The sequence below is a fragment of the Rhinoderma darwinii genome, chromosome 4 (assembly GCF_050947455.1).
Source record: "Rhinoderma darwinii isolate aRhiDar2 chromosome 4, aRhiDar2.hap1, whole genome shotgun sequence".
Classification (NCBI taxonomy): domain Eukaryota; kingdom Metazoa; phylum Chordata; class Amphibia; order Anura; family Rhinodermatidae; genus Rhinoderma; species Rhinoderma darwinii.
Genome location: NC_134690.1, coordinates 2,092,042 through 2,107,016, shown reverse-complemented (window position 1 = coordinate 2,107,016; position 14,975 = coordinate 2,092,042). Strand labels below are relative to the sequence as shown.

Here is a 14,975-nt window from a genome sequence, read left to right as displayed (position 1 = left end):
AACACTTACTGCATTCAATTATACTGATCTTTCATTCATGACACGCTATTAAGCAGTAACTGCCGGAGAAGTTACACAAAAAAAACTATAAAGTGTAGGCGTTGGTGGTATAGTGGTGAGCATAGCTGCCTTCCAAGCAGTTGACCCGGGTTCGATTCCCGGCCAACGCATGAAATAGGTATTTTTTTTTTTTGTTTTAAGCTTTTTGTGAACAAACTCTGCAAATCCTTCTGCTGATCTTGCATTGTTTGTACTAATTTAGCTGAAACGTAGAACGCAGAAAAAGTAGAGATGCTTTGTAGGTGTTGGTGTTATATTGATTTGTAAAGGTGCCTTCCAAAACGGTAACCCTGCTTCATGTTCTGGCAATCACTACTTGTGATTTTTAAAACTTTTGTAAAACTCTCTGCAAACCCTTGTGCTCATTTTCCAATTTTGGAACCCGTGGCAAAAGTAAAATAATTTCTTGTATTTTGTGTTTTTTAATCTTTTTGTGAACACTTACTGCATTCAATTATACTGATCTTTCATTCATGACACGCTATTAAGCAGTAACTGCCGGAGAAAATACACAAAAAAAACTATAAAGTGTAGGCGTTGGTGGTATAGTGGTGAGCATAGCTGCCTTCCAAGCAGTTGACCCGGGTTCGATTCCCGGCCAACGCATGAAATAGGTATTTTTTTTTTGTTTTAAGCTTTTTGTGAACAAACTCTGCAAATCCTTCTGCTGATCTTGCATTGTTTGTACTAATTTAGCTGAAACGTAGAACGCAGAAAAAGTAGAGATGCTTTGTAGGTGTTGGTGTTATATTGATTTGTAAAGGTGCCTTCCAAAACGGTAACCCTGCTTCATGTTCTGGCAATCACTACTTGTGATTTTTAAAACTTTTGTAAAACTCTCTGCAAACCCTTGTGCTCATTTTCCAATTTTGGAACCCGTGGCAAAAGTAAAATAATTTCTTGTATTTTGTGTTTTTTAATCTTTTTGTGAACACTTACTGCATTCAATTATACTGATCTTTCATTCATGACACGCTATTAAGCAGTAACTGCCGGAGAAAATACACAAAAAAAACTATAAAGTGTAGGCGTTGGTGGTATAGTGGTGAGCATAGCTGCCTTCCAAGCAGTTGACCCGGGTTCGATTCCCGGCCAACGCATGAAATAGGTATTTTTTTTTTGTTTTAAGCTTTTTGTGAACAAACTCTGCAAATCCTTCTGCTGATCTTGCATTGTTTGTACTAATTTAGCTGAAACGTAGAACGCAGAAAAAGTAGAGATGCTTTGTAGGTGTTGGTGTTATATTGATTTGTAAAGGTGCCTTCCAAAACGGTAACCCTGCTTCATGTTCTGGCAATCACTACTTGTGATTTTTAAAACTTTTGTAAAACTCTCTGCAAACCCTTGTGCTCATTTTCCAATTTTGGAACCCGTGGCAAAAGTAAAATAATTTCTTGTATTTTGTGTTTTTTAATCTTTTTGTGAACACTTACTGCATTCAATTATACTGATCTTTCATTCATGACACGCTATTACGCAGTAACTGCCGGAGAAGTTACACAAAAAAAACTATAAAGTGTAGGCGTTGGTGGTATAGTGGTGAGCATAGCTGCCTTCCAAGCAGTTGACCCGGGTTCGATTACCGGCCAGCGCATGAAATAGGTATTTTTTTTTTGTTTTAAGCTTTTTGTGAACAAACTCTGCAAATCCTTCTGCTGATCTTGCATTGTTTGTACTAATTTAGCTGAAACGTAGAATGCAGAAAAAGTAGAGATGCTTTGTAGGTGTTGGTGTTATATTGATTTGTAAAGGTGCCTTCCAAAACGGTAACCCTGCTTCATGTTCTGGCAATCACTACTTGTGATTTTTAAAACTTTTGTAAAACTCTCTGCAAACCCTTGTGCTCATTTTCCAATTTTGGAACCCGTGGCAAAAGTAAAATAATTTCTTGTATTTTGTGTTTTTTAATCTTTTTGTGAACACTTACTGCATTCAATTATACTGATCTTTCATTCATGACACGCTATTACGCAGTAACTGCCGGAGAAGTTACACAAAAAAAACTATAAAGTGTAGGCGTTGGTGGTATAGTGGTGAGCATAGCTGCCTTCCAAGCAGTTGACCCGGGTTCGATTACCGGCCAGCGCATGAAATAGGTATTTTTTTTTTGTTTTAAGCTTTTTGTGAACAAACTCTGCAAATCCTTCTGCTGATCTTGCATTGTTTGTACTAATTTAGCTGAAACGTAGAATGCAGAAAAAGTAGAGATGCTTTGTAGGTGTTGGTGTTATATTGATTTGTAAAGGTGCCTTCCAAAACGGTAACCCTGCTTCATGTTCTGGCAATCACTACTTGTGATTTTTAAAACTTTTGTAAAACTCTCTGCAAACCCTTGTGCTCATTTTCCAATTTTGGAACCCGTGGCAAAAGTAAAATAATTTCTTGTATTTTGTGTTTTTTAATCTTTTTGTGAACACTTACTGCATTCAAATATACTGATCTTTCATTCATGACACGCTATTACGCAGTAACTGCCGGAGAAGTTACACAAAAAAAACTATAAAGTGTAGGCGTTGGTGGTATAGTGGTGAGCATAGCGGCCTTCCAAGCAGTTGACCCGGGTTCGATTACCGGCCAGCGCATGAAATAGGTATTTTTTTTTTGTTTTAAGCTTTTTGTGAACAAACTCTGCAAATCCTTCTGCTGATCTTGCATTGTTTGTACTAATTTAGCTGAAACGTAGAACGCAGAAAAAGTAGAGATGCTTTGTAGGTGTTGGTGTTATATTGATTTGTAAAGGTGCCTTCCAAAACGGTAACCCTGCTTCATGTTCTGGCAATCACTACTTGTGATTTTTAAAACTTTTGTAAAACTCTCTGCAAACCCTTGTGCTCATTTTCCAATTTTGGAACCCGTGGCAAAAGTAAAATAATTTCTTGTATTTTGTGTTTTTTAATCTTTTTGTGAACACTTACTGCATTCAATTATACTGATCTTTCATTCATGACACGCTATTACGCAGTAACTGCCGGAGAAGTTACACAAAAAAAACTATAAAGTGTAGGCGTTGGTGGTATAGTGGTGAGCATAGCTGCCTTCCAAGCAGTTGACCCGGGTTCGATTACCGGCCAGCGCATGAAATAGGTATTTTTTTTTTGTTTTAAGCTTTTTGTGAACAAACTCTGCAAATCCTTCTGCTGATCTTGCATTGTTTGTACTAATTTAGCTGAAACGTAGAATGCAGAAAAAGTAGAGATGCTTTGTAGGTGTTGGTGTTATATTGATTTGTAAAGGTGCCTTCCAAAACGGTAACCCTGCTTCATGTTCTGGCAATCACTACTTGTGATTTTTAAAACTTTTGTAAAACTCTCTGCAAACCCTTGTGCTCATTTTCCAATTTTGGAACCCGTGGCAAAAGTAAAATAATTTCTTGTATTTTGTGTTTTTTAATCTTTTTGTGAACACTTACTGCATTCAAATATACTGATCTTTCATTCATGACACGCTATTACGCAGTAACTGCCGGAGAAGTTACACAAAAAAAACTATAAAGTGTAGGCGTTGGTGGTATAGTGGTGAGCATAGCTGCCTTCCAAGCAGTTGACCCGGGTTCGATTCCCGGCCAACACATGAAATCGGTATTTTTTTTTGTTTTAAGCTTTTTGTGAACAAACTCTGCAAATCCTTCTGCTGATCTTGCATTGTTTGTACTAATTTAGCTGAAACGTAGAACGCAGAAAAAGTAGAGATGCTTTGTAGGTGTTGGTGTTATATTTATTTTTAAAGGTGCCTTCCAAAACGGTAACCCTGCTTCATGTTCTGGCAATCACTACTTGTGATTTTTAAAACTTTTGTAAAACTCTCTGCAAACCCTTGTGCTCATTTTCCAATTTTGGAACCCGTGGCAAAAGTAAAATAATTTCTTGTATTTTGTGTTTTTTAATCTTTTTGTGAACACTTACTGCATTCAAATATACTGATCTTTCATTCATGACACGCTATTACGCAGTAACTGCCGGAGAAGTTACACAAAAAAAACTATAAAGTGTAGGCGTTGGTGGTATAGTGGTGAGCATAGCTGCCTTCCAAGCAGTTGACCCGGGTTCGATTCCCGGCCAACACATGAAATCGGTATTTTTTTTTGTTTTAAGCTTTTTGTGAACAAACTCTGCAAATCCTTCTGCTGATCTTGCATTGTTTGTACTAATTTAGCTGAAACGTAGAACGCAGAAAAAGTAGAGATGCTTTGTAGGTGTTGGTGTTATATTTATTTTTAAAGGTGCCTTCCAAAACGGTAACCCTGCTTCATGTTCTGGCAATCACTACTTGTGATTTTTAAAACTTTTGTAAAACTCTCTGCAAACCCTTGTGCTCATTTTCCAATTTTGGAACCCGTGGCAAAAGTAAAATAATTTCTTGTATTTTGTGTTTTTTAATCTTTTTGTGAACACTTACTGCATTCAAATATACTGATCTTTCATTCATGACACGCTATTACGCAGTAACTGCCGGAGAAGTTACACAAAAAAAACTATAAAGTGTAGGCGTTGGTGGTATAGTGGTGAGCATAGCTGCCTTCCAAGCAGTTGACCCGGGTTCGATTCCCGGCCAACGCATGAAATCTGTATTTTTTTTTGTTTTAAGCTTTTTGTGAACAAACTCTGCAAATCCTTCTGCTGATCTTGCATTGTTTGTACTAATTTAGCTGAAACGTAGAACGCAGAAAAAGTAGAGATGCTTTGTAGGTGTTGGTGTTATATTTATTTTTAAAGGTGCCTTCCAAAACGGTAACCCTGCTTCATGTTCTGGCAATCACTACTTGTGATTTTTAAAACTTTTGTAAAACTCTCTGCAAACCCTTGTGCTCATTTTCCAATTTTGGAACCCGTGGCAAAAGTAAAATAATTTCTTGTATTTTGTGTTTTTTAATCTTTTTGTGAACACTTACTGCATTCAAATATACTGATCTTTCATTCATGACACGCTATTACGCAGTAACTGCCGGAGAAGTTACACAAAAAAAACTATAAAGTGTAGGCGTTGGTGGTATAGTGGTGAGCATAGCTGCCTTCCAAGCAGTTGACCTGGGTTCGATTCCCGGCCAACGCATGAAATAGGTATTTTTTTTTGTTTTAAGCTTTTTGTGAACAAACTCTGCAAATCCTTCTGCTGATCTTGCATTGTTTGTACTAATTTAGCTGAAACGTAGAACGCAGAAAAAGTAGAGATGCTTTGTAGGTGTTGGTGTTATATTGATTTGTAAAGGTGCCTTCCAAAACGGTAACCCTGCTTCATGTTCTGGCAATCACTACTTGTGATTTTTAAAACTTTTGTAAAACTCTCTGCAAACCCTTGTGCTCATTTTCCAATTTTGGAACCCGTGGCAAAAGTAAAATAATTTCTTGTATTTTGTGTTTTTTAATCTTTTTGTGAACACTTACTGCATTCAAATATACTGATCTTTCATTCATGACACGCTATTACGCAGTAACTGCCGGAGAAGTTACACAAAAAAAACTATAAAGTGTAGGCGTTGGTGGTATAGTGGTGAGCATAGCTGCCTTCCAAGCAGTTGACCCGGGTTCGATTCCCGGCCAACACATGAAATCGGTATTTTTTTTTGTTTTAAGCTTTTTGTGAACAAACTCTGCAAATCCTTCTGCTGATCTTGCATTGTTTGTACTAATTTAGCTGAAACGTAGAACGCAGAAAAAGTAGAGATGCTTTGTAGGTGTTGGTGTTATATTTATTTTTAAAGGTGCCTTCCAAAACGGTAACCCTGCTTCATGTTCTGGCAATCACTACTTGTGATTTTTAAAACTTTTGTAAAACTCTCTGCAAACCCTTGTGCTCATTTTCCAATTTTGGAACCCGTGGCAAAAGTAAAATAATTTCTTGTATTTTGTGTTTTTTAATCTTTTTGTGAACACTTACTGCATTCAAATATACTGATCTTTCATTCATGACACGCTATTACGCAGTAACTGCCGGAGAAGTTACACAAAAAAAACTATAAAGTGTAGGCGTTGGTGGTATAGTGGTGAGCATAGCTGCCTTCCAAGCAGTTGACCCGGGTTCGATTCCCGGCCAACGCATGAAATAGGTATTTTTTTTTGTTTTAAGCTTTTTGTGAACAAACTCTGCAAATCCTTCTGCTGATCTTGCATTGTTTGTACTAATTTAGCTGAAACGTAGAATGCAGAAAAAGTAGAGATGCTTTGTAGGTGTTGGTGTTATATTGATTTGTAAAGGTGCCTTCCAAAACGGTAACCCTGCTTCATGTTCTGGCAATCACTACTTGTGATTTTTAAAACTTTTGTAAAACTCTCTGCAAACCCTTGTGCTCATTTTCCAATTTTGGAACCCGTGGCAAAAGTAAAATAATTTCTTGTATTTTGTGTTTTTTAATCTTTTTGTGAACACTTACTGCATTCAAATATACTGATCTTTCATTCATGACACGCTATTACGCAGTAACTGCCGGAGAAGTTACACAAAAAAAACTATAAAGTGTAGGCGTTGGTGGTATAGTGGTGAGCATAGCTGCCTTCCAAGCAGTTGACCCGGGTTCGATTCCCGGCCAACACATGAATCGGTATTTTTTTTTGTTTTAAGCTTTTTGTGAACAAACTCTGCAAATCCTTCTGCTGATCTTGCATTGTTTGTACTAATTTAGCTGAAACGTAGAACGCAGAAAAAGTAGAGATGCTTTGTAGGTGTTGGTGTTATATTTATTTTTAAAGGTGCCTTCCAAAACGGTAACCCTGCTTCATGTTCTGGCAATCACTACTTGTGATTTTTAAAACTTTTGTAAAACTCTCTGCAAACCCTTGTGCTCATTTTCCAATTTTGGAACCCGTGGCAAAAGTAAAATAATTTCTTGTATTTTGTGTTTTTTAATCTTTTTGTGAACACTTACTGCATTCAAATATACTGATCTTTCATTCATGACACGCTATTACGCAGTAACTGCCGGAGAAGTTACACAAAAAAAACTATAAAGTGTAGGCGTTGGTGGTATAGTGGTGAGCATAGCTGCCTTCCAAGCAGTTGACCCGGGTTCGATTCCCGGCCAACACATGAAATCGGTATTTTTTTTTGTTTTAAGCTTTTTGTGAACAAACTCTGCAAATCCTTCTGCTGATCTTGCATTGTTTGTACTAATTTAGCTGAAACGTAGAACGCAGAAAAAGTAGAGATGCTTTGTAGGTGTTGGTGTTATATTTATTTTTAAAGGTGCCTTCCAAAACGGTAACCCTGCTTCATGTTCTGGCAATCACTAGTTGTGATTTTTAAAACTTTTGTAAAACTCTCTGCAAACCCTTGTGCTCATTTTCCAATTTTGGAACCCGTGGCAAAAGTAAAATAATTTCTTGTATTTTGTGTTTTTTAATCTTTTTGTGAACACTTACTGCATTCAAATATACTGATCTTTCATTCATGACACGCTATTACGCAGTAACTGCCGGAGAAGTTACACAAAAAAAACTATAAAGTGTAGGCGTTGGTGGTATAGTGGTGAGCATAGCTGCCTTCCAAGCAGTTGACCCGGGTTCGATTCCCGGCCAACACATGAATCGGTATTTTTTTTTGTTTTAAGCTTTTTGTGAACAAACTCTGCAAATCCTTCTGCTGATCTTGCATTGTTTGTACTAATTTAGCTGAAACGTAGAATGCAGAAAAAGTAGAGATGCTTTGTAGGTGTTGGTGTTATATTGATTTGTAAAGGTGCCTTCCAAAACGGTAACCCTGCTTCATGTTCTGGCAATCACTACTTGTGATTTTTAAAACTTTTGTAAAACTCTCTGCAAACCCTTGTGCTCATTTTCCAATTTTGGAACCCGTGGCAAAAGTAAAATAATTTCTTGTATTTTGTGTTTTTTAATCTTTTTGTGAACACTTACTGCATTCAAATATACTGATCTTTCATTCATGACACGCTATTACGCAGTAACTGCCGGAGAAGTTACACAAAAAAAACTATAAAGTGTAGGCGTTGGTGGTATAGTGGTGAGCATAGCTGCCTTCCAAGCAGTTGACCCGGGTTCGATTCCCGGCCAACACATGAATCGGTATTTTTTTTTGTTTTAAGCTTTTTGTGAACAAACTCTGCAAATCCTTCTGCTGATCTTGCATTGTTTGTACTAATTTAGCTGAAACGTAGAACGCAGAAAAAGTAGAGATGCTTTGTAGGTGTTGGTGTTATATTTATTTTTAAAGGTGCCTTCCAAAACGGTAACCCTGCTTCATGTTCTGGCAATCACTACTTGTGATTTTTAAAACTTTTGTAAAACTCTCTGCAAACCCTTGTGCTCATTTTCCAATTTTGGAACCCGTGGCAAAAGTAAAATAATTTCTTGTATTTTGTGTTTTTTAATCTTTTTGTGAACACTTACTGCATTCAAATATACTGATCTTTCATTCATGACACGCTATTACGCAGTAACTGCCGGAGAAGTTACACAAAAAAAACTATAAAGTGTAGGCGTTGGTGGTATAGTGGTGAGCATAGCTGCCTTCCAAGCAGTTGACCCGGGTTCGATTCCCGGCCAACACATGAATCGGTATTTTTTTTTGTTTTAAGCTTTTTGTGAACAAACTCTGCAAATCCTTCTGCTGATCTTGCATTGTTTGTACTAATTTAGCTGAAACGTAGAACGCAGAAAAAGTAGAGATGCTTTGTAGGTGTTGGTGTTATATTTATTTTTAAAGGTGCCTTCCAAAACGGTAACCCTGCTTCATGTTCTGGCAATCACTACTTGTGATTTTTAAAACTTTTGTAAAACTCTCTGCAAACCCTTGTGCTCATTTTCCAATTTTGGAACCCGTGGCAAAAGTAAAATAATTTCTTGTATTTTGTGTTTTTTAATCTTTTTGTGAACACTTACTGCATTCAAATATACTGATCTTTCATTCATGACACGCTATTACGCAGTAACTGCCGGAGAAGTTACACAAAAAAAACTATAAAGTGTAGGCGTTGGTGGTATAGTGGTGAGCATAGCTGCCTTCCAAGCAGTTGACCCGGGTTCGATTCCCGGCCAACGCATGAAATCTGTATTTTTTTTTGTTTTAAGCTTTTTGTGAACAAACTCTGCAAATCCTTCTGCTGATCTTGCATTGTTTGTACTAATTTAGCTGAAACGTAGAACGCAGAAAAAGTAGAGATGCTTTGTAGGTGTTGGTGTTATATTTATTTTTAAAGGTGCCTTCCAAAACGGTAACCCTGCTTCATGTTCTGGCAATCACTACTTGTGATTTTTAAAACTTTTGTAAAACTCTCTGCAAACCCTTGTGCTCATTTTCCAATTTTGGAACCCGTGGCAAAAGTAAAATAATTTCTTGTATTTTGTGTTTTTTAATCTTTTTGTGAACACTTACTGCATTCAAATATACTGATCTTTCATTCATGACACGCTATTACGCAGTAACTGCCGGAGAAGTTACACAAAAAAAACTATAAAGTGTAGGCGTTGGTGGTATAGTGGTGAGCATAGCTGCCTTCCAAGCAGTTGACCTGGGTTCGATTCCCGGCCAACGCATGAAATAGGTATTTTTTTTTGTTTTAAGCTTTTTGTGAACAAACTCTGCAAATCCTTCTGCTGATCTTGCATTGTTTGTACTAATTTAGCTGAAACGTAGAACGCAGAAAAAGTAGAGATGCTTTGTAGGTGTTGGTGTTATATTGATTTGTAAAGGTGCCTTCCAAAACGGTAACCCTGCTTCATGTTCTGGCAATCACTACTTGTGATTTTTAAAACTTTTGTAAAACTCTCTGCAAACCCTTGTGCTCATTTTCCAATTTTGGAACCCGTGGCAAAAGTAAAATAATTTCTTGTATTTTGTGTTTTTTAATCTTTTTGTGAACACTTACTGCATTCAAATATACTGATCTTTCATTCATGACACGCTATTACGCAGTAACTGCCGGAGAAGTTACACAAAAAAAACTATAAAGTGTAGGCATTGGTGGTATAGTGGTGAGCATAGCTGCCTTCCAAGCAGTTGACCCGGGTTCGATTCCCGGCCAACACATGAAATCGGTATTTTTTTTTGTTTTAAGCTTTTTGTGAACAAACTCTGCAAATCCTTCTGCTGATCTTGCATTGTTTGTACTAATTTAGCTGAAACGTAGAACGCAGAAAAAGTAGAGATGCTTTGTAGGTGTTGGTGTTATATTTATTTTTAAAGGTGCCTTCCAAAACGGTAACCCTGCTTCATGTTCTGGCAATCACTACTTGTGATTTTTAAAACTTTTGTAAAACTCTCTGCAAACCCTTGTGCTCATTTTCCAATTTTGGAACCCGTGGCAAAAGTAAAATAATTTCTTGTATTTTGTGTTTTTTAATCTTTTTGTGAACACTTACTGCATTCAAATATACTGATCTTTCATTCATGACACGCTATTACGCAGTAACTGCCGGAGAAGTTACACAAAAAAAACTATAAAGTGTAGGCGTTGGTGGTATAGTGGTGAGCATAGCTGCCTTCCAAGCAGTTGACCCGGGTTCGATTCCCGGCCAACGCATGAAATAGGTATTTTTTTTTGTTTTAAGCTTTTTGTGAACAAACTCTGCAAATCCTTCTGCTGATCTTGCATTGTTTGTACTAATTTAGCTGAAACGTAGAATGCAGAAAAAGTAGAGATGCTTTGTAGGTGTTGGTGTTATATTGATTTGTAAAGGTGCCTTCCAAAACGGTAACCCTGCTTCATGTTCTGGCAATCACTACTTGTGATTTTTAAAACTTTTGTAAAACTCTCTGCAAACCCTTGTGCTCATTTTCCAATTTTGGAACCCGTGGCAAAAGTAAAATAATTTCTTGTATTTTGTGTTTTTTAATCTTTTTGTGAACACTTACTGCATTCAAATATACTGATCTTTCATTCATGACACGCTATTACGCAGTAACTGCCGGAGAAGTTACACAAAAAAAACTATAAAGTGTAGGCGTTGGTGGTATAGTGGTGAGCATAGCTGCCTTCCAAGCAGTTGACCCGGGTTCGATTCCCGGCCAACACATGAATCGGTATTTTTTTTTGTTTTAAGCTTTTTGTGAACAAACTCTGCAAATCCTTCTGCTGATCTTGCATTGTTTGTACTAATTTAGCTGAAACGTAGAACGCAGAAAAAGTAGAGATGCTTTGTAGGTGTTGGTGTTATATTTATTTTTAAAGGTGCCTTCCAAAACGGTAACCCTGCTTCATGTTCTGGCAATCACTACTTGTGATTTTTAAAACTTTTGTAAAACTCTCTGCAAACCCTTGTGCTCATTTTCCAATTTTGGAACCCGTGGCAAAAGTAAAATAATTTCTTGTATTTTGTGTTTTTTAATCTTTTTGTGAACACTTACTGCATTCAAATATACTGATCTTTCATTCATGACACGCTATTACGCAGTAACTGCCGGAGAAGTTACACAAAAAAAACTATAAAGTGTAGGCGTTGGTGGTATAGTGGTGAGCATAGCTGCCTTCCAAGCAGTTGACCCGGGTTCGATTCCCGGCCAACACATGAAATCGGTATTTTTTTTTGTTTTAAGCTTTTTGTGAACAAACTCTGCAAATCCTTCTGCTGATCTTGCATTGTTTGTACTAATTTAGCTGAAACGTAGAACGCAGAAAAAGTAGAGATGCTTTGTAGGTGTTGGTGTTATATTTATTTTTAAAGGTGCCTTCCAAAACGGTAACCCTGCTTCATGTTCTGGCAATCACTAGTTGTGATTTTTAAAACTTTTGTAAAACTCTCTGCAAACCCTTGTGCTCATTTTCCAATTTTGGAACCCGTGGCAAAAGTAAAATAATTTCTTGTATTTTGTGTTTTTTAATCTTTTTGTGAACACTTACTGCATTCAAATATACTGATCTTTCATTCATGACACGCTATTACGCAGTAACTGCCGGAGAAGTTACACAAAAAAAACTATAAAGTGTAGGCGTTGGTGGTATAGTGGTGAGCATAGCTGCCTTCCAAGCAGTTGACCCGGGTTCGATTCCCGGCCAACGCATGAAATAGGTATTTTTTTTTGTTTTAAGCTTTTTGTGAACAAACTCTGCAAATCCTTCTGCTGATCTTGCATTGTTTGTACTAATTTAGCTGAAACGTAGAATGCAGAAAAAGTAGAGATGCTTTGTAGGTGTTGGTGTTATATTGATTTGTAAAGGTGCCTTCCAAAACGGTAACCCTGCTTCATGTTCTGGCAATCACTACTTGTGATTTTTAAAACTTTTGTAAAACTCTCTGCAAACCCTTGTGCTCATTTTCCAATTTTGGAACCCGTGGCAAAAGTAAAATAATTTCTTGTATTTTGTGTTTTTTAATCTTTTTGTGAACACTTACTGCATTCAAATATACTGATCTTTCATTCATGACACGCTATTACGCAGTAACTGCCGGAGAAGTTACACAAAAAAAACTATAAAGTGTAGGCGTTGGTGGTATAGTGGTGAGCATAGCTGCCTTCCAAGCAGTTGACCCGGGTTCGATTCCCGGCCAACACATGAATCGGTATTTTTTTTTGTTTTAAGCTTTTTGTGAACAAACTCTGCAAATCCTTCTGCTGATCTTGCATTGTTTGTACTAATTTAGCTGAAACGTAGAACGCAGAAAAAGTAGAGATGCTTTGTAGGTGTTGGTGTTATATTTATTTTTAAAGGTGCCTTCCAAAACGGTAACCCTGCTTCATGTTCTGGCAATCACTACTTGTGATTTTTAAAACTTTTGTAAAACTCTCTGCAAACCCTTGTGCTCATTTTCCAATTTTGGAACCCGTGGCAAAAGTAAAATAATTTCTTGTATTTTGTGTTTTTTAATCTTTTTGTGAACACTTACTGCATTCAAATATACTGATCTTTCATTCATGACACGCTATTACGCAGTAACTGCCGGAGAAGTTACACAAAAAAAACTATAAAGTGTAGGCGTTGGTGGTATAGTGGTGAGCATAGCTGCCTTCCAAGCAGTTGACCCGGGTTCGATTCCCGGCCAACACATGAATCGGTATTTTTTTTTGTTTTAAGCTTTTTGTGAACAAACTCTGCAAATCCTTCTGCTGATCTTGCATTGTTTGTACTAATTTAGCTGAAACGTAGAACGCAGAAAAAGTAGAGATGCTTTGTAGGTGTTGGTGTTATATTTATTTTTAAAGGTGCCTTCCAAAACGGTAACCCTGCTTCATGTTCTGGCAATCACTACTTGTGATTTTTAAAACTTTTGTAAAACTCTCTGCAAACCCTTGTGCTCATTTTCCAATTTTGGAACCCGTGGCAAAAGTAAAATAATTTCTTGTATTTTGTGTTTTTTAATCTTTTTGTGAACACTTACTGCATTCAAATATACTGATCTTTCATTCATGACACGCTATTACGCAGTAACTGCCGGAGAAGTTACACAAAAAAAACTATAAAGTGTAGGCGTTGGTGGTATAGTGGTGAGCATAGCTGCCTTCCAAGCAGTTGACCTGGGTTCGATTCCCGGCCAACGCATGAAATAGGTATTTTTTTTTGTTTTAAGCTTTTTGTGAACAAACTCTGCAAATCCTTCTGCTGATCTTGCATTGTTTGTACTAATTTAGCTGAAACGTAGAACGCAGAAAAAGTAGAGATGCTTTGTAGGTGTTGGTGTTATATTGATTTGTAAAGGTGCCTTCCAAAACGGTAACCCTGCTTCATGTTCTGGCAATCACTACTTGTGATTTTTAAAACTTTTGTAAAACTCTCTGCAAACCCTTGTGCTCATTTTCCAATTTTGGAACCCGTGGCAAAAGTAAAATAATTTCTTGTATTTTGTGTTTTTTAATCTTTTTGTGAACACTTACTGCATTCAATTATACTGATCTTTCTTTCATGACACGCTATTAAGCAGTAACTGCCGGAGAAAATACACAAAAAAAACTATAAAGTGTAGGCGTTGGTGGTATAGTGGTGAGCATAGCTGCCTTCCAAGCAGTTGACCTGGGTTCGATTCCCGGCCAACGCATGAAATAGGTATTTTTTTTTGTTTTAAGCTTTTTGTGAACAAACTCTGCAAATCCTTCTGCTGATCTTGCATTGTTTGTACTAATTTAGCTGAAACGTAGAACGCAGAAAAAGTAGAGATGCTTTGTAGGTGTTGGTGTTATATTGATTTGTAAAGGTGCCTTCCAAAACGGTAACCCTGCTTCATGTTCTGGCAATCACTACTTGTGATTTTTAAAACTTTTGTAAAACTCTCTGCAAACCCTTGTGCTCATTTTCCAATTTTGGAACCCGTGGCAAAAGTAAAATAATTTCTTGTATTTTGTGTTTTTTAATCTTTTTGTGAACACTTACTGCATTCAATTATACTGATCTTTCTTTCATGACACGCTATTAAGCAGTAACTGCCGGAGAAAATACACAAAAAAAACTATAAAGTGTAGGCGTTGGTGGTATAGTGGTGAGCATAGCTGCCTTCCAAGCAGTTGACCCGGGTTCGATTCCCGGCCAACGCATGAAATAGGTATTTTTTTTTGTTTTAAGCTTTTTGTGAACAAACTCTGAAAATCCTTCTGCTGATCTTGCATTGTTTGTACTAATTTAGCTGAAACGTAGAACGCAGAAAAAGTAGAGATGCTTTGTAGGTGTTGGTGTTATATTGATTTGTAAAGGTGCCTTCCAAAACGGTAACCCTGCTTCATGTTCTGGCAATCGCTACTTGTGATTTTTAAAACTTTTGTAAAACTCTCTGCAAACCCTTGTGCTCATTTTCCAATTTTGGAACCCGTGGCAAAAGTAAAATAATTTCTTGTATTTTGTGTTTTTTAATCTTTTTGTGAACACTTACTGCATTCAATTATACTGATCTTTCTTTCATGACACGCTATTAAGCAGTAACTGCCGGAGAAAATACACAAAAAAAACTATAAAGTGTAGGCGTTGGTGGTATAGTGGTGAGCATAGCTGCCTTCCAAGCAGTTGACCCGGGTTCGATTCCCGGCCAACACATGAAATAGGTATT

The 14,975-nt window shown here is 37.0% G+C and overlaps 26 non-coding genes across 26 annotated transcripts; all 26 read left to right on the top strand.

Annotated features, from left to right (window-relative positions):
• The first annotated feature begins 98 nt into the window (after positions 1–98).
• Positions 99–170, top strand: TRNAG-UCC (transfer RNA glycine (anticodon UCC)). Its single transcript has one exon. It is a non-coding gene; the product is annotated as a tRNA-Gly (tRNA).
• A 424-nt stretch (positions 171–594) lies between these two features.
• Positions 595–666, top strand: TRNAG-UCC (transfer RNA glycine (anticodon UCC)). Its single transcript has one exon. It is a non-coding gene; the product is annotated as a tRNA-Gly (tRNA).
• Positions 667–1,088: 422 nt separating this feature from the next.
• On the top strand, positions 1,089–1,160 carry TRNAG-UCC (transfer RNA glycine (anticodon UCC)). Its single transcript has one exon. It is a non-coding gene; the product is annotated as a tRNA-Gly (tRNA).
• A 2,398-nt stretch (positions 1,161–3,558) lies between these two features.
• TRNAG-UCC (transfer RNA glycine (anticodon UCC)) lies at positions 3,559–3,630 on the top strand. Its single transcript has one exon. It is a non-coding gene; the product is annotated as a tRNA-Gly (tRNA).
• A 421-nt stretch (positions 3,631–4,051) lies between these two features.
• Positions 4,052–4,123, top strand: TRNAG-UCC (transfer RNA glycine (anticodon UCC)). Its single transcript has one exon. It is a non-coding gene; the product is annotated as a tRNA-Gly (tRNA).
• A 421-nt stretch (positions 4,124–4,544) lies between these two features.
• TRNAG-UCC (transfer RNA glycine (anticodon UCC)) lies at positions 4,545–4,616 on the top strand. Its single transcript has one exon. It is a non-coding gene; the product is annotated as a tRNA-Gly (tRNA).
• A 421-nt stretch (positions 4,617–5,037) lies between these two features.
• Positions 5,038–5,109, top strand: TRNAG-UCC (transfer RNA glycine (anticodon UCC)). The gene has a single exon. It is a non-coding gene; the product is annotated as a tRNA-Gly (tRNA).
• A 421-nt stretch (positions 5,110–5,530) lies between these two features.
• TRNAG-UCC (transfer RNA glycine (anticodon UCC)) lies at positions 5,531–5,602 on the top strand. Its single transcript has one exon. It is a non-coding gene; the product is annotated as a tRNA-Gly (tRNA).
• A 421-nt stretch (positions 5,603–6,023) lies between these two features.
• TRNAG-UCC (transfer RNA glycine (anticodon UCC)) lies at positions 6,024–6,095 on the top strand. Its single transcript has one exon. It is a non-coding gene; the product is annotated as a tRNA-Gly (tRNA).
• A 421-nt stretch (positions 6,096–6,516) lies between these two features.
• TRNAG-UCC (transfer RNA glycine (anticodon UCC)) lies at positions 6,517–6,588 on the top strand. The gene has a single exon. It is a non-coding gene; the product is annotated as a tRNA-Gly (tRNA).
• A 420-nt stretch (positions 6,589–7,008) lies between these two features.
• Positions 7,009–7,080, top strand: TRNAG-UCC (transfer RNA glycine (anticodon UCC)). The gene has a single exon. It is a non-coding gene; the product is annotated as a tRNA-Gly (tRNA).
• A 421-nt stretch (positions 7,081–7,501) lies between these two features.
• Positions 7,502–7,573, top strand: TRNAG-UCC (transfer RNA glycine (anticodon UCC)). Its single transcript has one exon. It is a non-coding gene; the product is annotated as a tRNA-Gly (tRNA).
• Positions 7,574–7,993: 420 nt separating this feature from the next.
• On the top strand, positions 7,994–8,065 carry TRNAG-UCC (transfer RNA glycine (anticodon UCC)). The gene has a single exon. It is a non-coding gene; the product is annotated as a tRNA-Gly (tRNA).
• Positions 8,066–8,485: 420 nt separating this feature from the next.
• TRNAG-UCC (transfer RNA glycine (anticodon UCC)) lies at positions 8,486–8,557 on the top strand. Its single transcript has one exon. It is a non-coding gene; the product is annotated as a tRNA-Gly (tRNA).
• Positions 8,558–8,977: 420 nt separating this feature from the next.
• Positions 8,978–9,049, top strand: TRNAG-UCC (transfer RNA glycine (anticodon UCC)). The gene has a single exon. It is a non-coding gene; the product is annotated as a tRNA-Gly (tRNA).
• A 421-nt stretch (positions 9,050–9,470) lies between these two features.
• On the top strand, positions 9,471–9,542 carry TRNAG-UCC (transfer RNA glycine (anticodon UCC)). The gene has a single exon. It is a non-coding gene; the product is annotated as a tRNA-Gly (tRNA).
• A 914-nt stretch (positions 9,543–10,456) lies between these two features.
• On the top strand, positions 10,457–10,528 carry TRNAG-UCC (transfer RNA glycine (anticodon UCC)). Its single transcript has one exon. It is a non-coding gene; the product is annotated as a tRNA-Gly (tRNA).
• A 421-nt stretch (positions 10,529–10,949) lies between these two features.
• Positions 10,950–11,021, top strand: TRNAG-UCC (transfer RNA glycine (anticodon UCC)). Its single transcript has one exon. It is a non-coding gene; the product is annotated as a tRNA-Gly (tRNA).
• Positions 11,022–11,441: 420 nt separating this feature from the next.
• On the top strand, positions 11,442–11,513 carry TRNAG-UCC (transfer RNA glycine (anticodon UCC)). The gene has a single exon. It is a non-coding gene; the product is annotated as a tRNA-Gly (tRNA).
• A 421-nt stretch (positions 11,514–11,934) lies between these two features.
• TRNAG-UCC (transfer RNA glycine (anticodon UCC)) lies at positions 11,935–12,006 on the top strand. Its single transcript has one exon. It is a non-coding gene; the product is annotated as a tRNA-Gly (tRNA).
• Positions 12,007–12,427: 421 nt separating this feature from the next.
• Positions 12,428–12,499, top strand: TRNAG-UCC (transfer RNA glycine (anticodon UCC)). The gene has a single exon. It is a non-coding gene; the product is annotated as a tRNA-Gly (tRNA).
• A 420-nt stretch (positions 12,500–12,919) lies between these two features.
• Positions 12,920–12,991, top strand: TRNAG-UCC (transfer RNA glycine (anticodon UCC)). The gene has a single exon. It is a non-coding gene; the product is annotated as a tRNA-Gly (tRNA).
• A 420-nt stretch (positions 12,992–13,411) lies between these two features.
• Positions 13,412–13,483, top strand: TRNAG-UCC (transfer RNA glycine (anticodon UCC)). Its single transcript has one exon. It is a non-coding gene; the product is annotated as a tRNA-Gly (tRNA).
• A 421-nt stretch (positions 13,484–13,904) lies between these two features.
• On the top strand, positions 13,905–13,976 carry TRNAG-UCC (transfer RNA glycine (anticodon UCC)). Its single transcript has one exon. It is a non-coding gene; the product is annotated as a tRNA-Gly (tRNA).
• A 421-nt stretch (positions 13,977–14,397) lies between these two features.
• TRNAG-UCC (transfer RNA glycine (anticodon UCC)) lies at positions 14,398–14,469 on the top strand. The gene has a single exon. It is a non-coding gene; the product is annotated as a tRNA-Gly (tRNA).
• A 421-nt stretch (positions 14,470–14,890) lies between these two features.
• Positions 14,891–14,962, top strand: TRNAG-UCC (transfer RNA glycine (anticodon UCC)). Its single transcript has one exon. It is a non-coding gene; the product is annotated as a tRNA-Gly (tRNA).
• The last annotated feature ends 13 nt before the right edge of the window (positions 14,963–14,975 follow it).